Raw genomic sequence first — 3,170 nt, forward strand, 5'->3', positions numbered from 1 at the left:
CAACCCAAACAATCATTTCAACTGGTTCTTTATAATAGCTTGTCTTTTATATATTATATATAGTATTATACATACATCTCTAAGGATCTTTATTATGCGTACTTTGAGTTCTTGTTCTGGGTCATTTCTTCTGTCTTCTCTTTTTAAAGTTTTTTAAAAATTTATTGTGATATTTTTGTTTTGTTTTTATAGTTCTTGCGTTTGTCACGGATTTCATAGGTTTTCCTGTTCATACCTGAAAACTATTGGACACTGTGCCTGGGATATGAAGGCTTTGACCCACCTGATGAATTAAGGAGGGCGAAGCCCTCAAGGTCCAATAAATGTTCATGTTGCAATGTGGGATCCTCCCTTCTGACCTTAGGAAACCTCCCATTACTTTACCCAGGCATTGTTGCTCTTTTCCACAAATTACCTCCTCCTGTTGAGCTACTCTGTACTTTGGGGGAAGAAAGGGAAATACCAGGATCTGGGAAGGTGAACTGCACTTGCTAAAATGCTTCTGAACCCAGCACATCCCAACTTCCCAGTGCTGCCTGCAGAGGCTGTGCCTCCCCTTGCTCCATCGGTAGCATCCGTGGTCCAGGTAATCATGCCCCCGGGGCGTGCGTGGGAGAGAAGAGGGCAGCTGGAGAGCTGTCACTTGGCACTTCTCCTCCGTTTATGATGCCTGGTCCTCTGCCCCAGTAGGCTGTCATTTACGTCTCTCCCCCCCCACACACACACATACACGTGGATCTTGGCACAGTGTGTTTTCTAGAGAGTTTCCCAAAGTTTCATTACCGTTGTTAGCTGTGTGTATTTTATAGTTGTTATTTGGCTCTGGGGTCCACCACCCTCCTCTTACTTCCATGCTGTGTCCAAGGGTGAAGTTCGAGAGGAGCCAGCAGCTCTTTCTTTTATGACATTCTGCTTAGAGGCAACTTCTAAATAATAGTTATTGCCCCCATTTTAAAATGAGGGGCACTTTTTAATGACAATTTAAATCTTCTCCAGGCTCGGCACTACACTCCCTGTAGATAGCTGTTGCTTACGATAAAAATAACATTTGAAGAGCAGCCCCACAGCACGGTCCAATGGATCAAACTTTAATATTAAGAATGTACATCCTTGGGCATGGAGTAGGGCACAGAAGTATGCAATTTAAGAAACCATCCTGGGTGATTCTCAGGTACTTGGTCCGCATCTTATATTGTAAAATAACTGCTAAGGGCAGTCTCAGCTCCGTGAGTAAAGCACAGTAGAAGCCAATGGATATTGGTTAGGAATCTCCTCTTCCACCTCCAAGGATAAAACCTAACTCCTTAAAAATTATATGCCCCCTAGGCAAGGATTCACAACATCTTCCAGCGGACTACTTTACAAAGAAATTTTTTAGACGTATTTATTCGAGTAATCTCTCATATTACTGATTCTCTATGTTAAATATACCACCGAAAATGGTGTAAAGACAGGTCTATCTGGTACCGAAGGATTCTGTGCCGTGTAGGTAGGTAGTGTGGATTCAGTCTATGTGAGGGCTGCTACAGTTTCTCAGTAGAGACTTTTTCTTCCTTTACCTAGAAACAAGAGGTGCACAAACGCATTTCCTTATTGCCCGCTTCTGGGAGGTTGACGTATGGATCACTTGTTTACTGAGTGTGTCATCATTTGAGGCCCTTGGGTTTATGCAGGCATCTCTCATCTGACTGTCCTTCTGGTACATGCCCAAGGCAAAGCCTCAGTCACGCAAGATGACATTAGAATTGCAGCTTGAAGTCACATGAATTTTCAGAACACTCAAGACCAGTCTGCATATCATGAACGGTGTTGATGTCTCTTTGGGTTTCTTTGTTTTGGTGGGGGGCTATTTTGAGGGTTTCCTTTACTTGTGAGGAGGATTTTTGTGTTGATTCTGTTTCAATTTTTGAGTTTTGAGCTGTAGATCTTCTCTGTAATTACTTCACAAACATCAGTTTCTGCTTTCTGAATGTCCACTTGCAATCCCACAGAGGGTTATTTCTAACCTTATCTAATAAACTTTAGCACTTTATGGATCAGCCATTTGTTTTCATGTTTGTATTTTTAAATTTTTAGGTTGTGTAAAGTATACTTTACCGATAATATATGACTAGGTAGGACTCCCCAGTTCCCTCTTCTTCTTCAGGAGATCTGGGATGGAAACTGTATAGGTCAGGAGATTCTCAGTATGTTGGGGGATGAGTTGGGGCAAGACTCCTCAGCAGCTGAAGGCCTTTCTCTTTCTCTTATTCTTGCTGGGGCTTGTGGTCCAAGGACTCTTATTCCTTGGAGACCAGTTAGACCCATTCAGTTCAGAGATGACCTTGCCTACAGTCTTGGTGGCACCAGTAGAAGCATGGAGGATGTTCTGGGTAGCCCCTTGACAATCACACCACAGCTTCCCAGAGGAACTTTCCATGGTCTTCTGGGTGACAGTGATGGTATCCACTATGGTCATGAGTCCCTCCACAATGCCAAAGTTGTCATGGATGACCTTGGCCAGGGGGGCCATGCAGTTGATGGTGCAGGAGGTATTGCTAATGATCTTGAGGGAGTTGTCATACTTCTCATGATTCACATCCACCACAAACATGGAGGCATCAGCAGAAGGGGCAGAGATGATGACCCTCTTAGCCTCACCCTTCAAGTGAGCCCCAGCCTTCTTCATGATGGTGAAGACCCCAGTGGACTCCACAACATACGCAGGACCAGCATCACTGCATTTGATGTTGGTGGGATCTCACTCCTGGAAGACAGACATGGGCATTTCATTGATGACAAGTTTCCCATTCTCAACTTTGACTGTGCTTCTGAATTTGCTGTGGTATAGCAAAACATGTAGACCATGTAGCTGAGGTCAATGAAGGGGTCATTGATGGTGACAGTATCTACTTTGCCAGAATTAAAAGCAGCCCTGGTGACCAGGTGCCCAATATGGCCAAATCCATTTACTCCAACCTTCATCATTGTATCTGAGGGCCATTACTAGCAGGACACCAGAGGATGCGGCTGTCTCTCTAATAAGGAGGAGCTCAACCATTTATTTTTAGATCCCTATTAAAATAATTGACATTTTCTCTGACTTATTTAATTCTCTGATTTATTTAATGTCTAGCAAAGTGGTGGGTACATATGTGGTTCACAGTAATAAGTGTTGAATAAGAATGAAC

General features: G+C 43.4%; 1 pseudogene across 1 annotated transcript; it reads right to left on the reverse strand.

The window, feature by feature from the left end:
- Positions 1-2,218: 2,218 nt before the first annotated feature.
- Positions 2,219-2,967, reverse strand: LOC308340330 (glyceraldehyde-3-phosphate dehydrogenase-like; annotated as a pseudogene). Its single transcript has one exon. The product of its transcript is annotated as a glyceraldehyde-3-phosphate dehydrogenase-like (transcript).
- Between the last annotated feature and the right edge of the window lie 203 nt (positions 2,968-3,170).

Source organism: Martes martes, assembly GCF_963455335.1.
Source record: "Martes martes genome assembly, chromosome: 3".
Classification (NCBI taxonomy): domain Eukaryota; kingdom Metazoa; phylum Chordata; class Mammalia; order Carnivora; family Mustelidae; genus Martes; species Martes martes.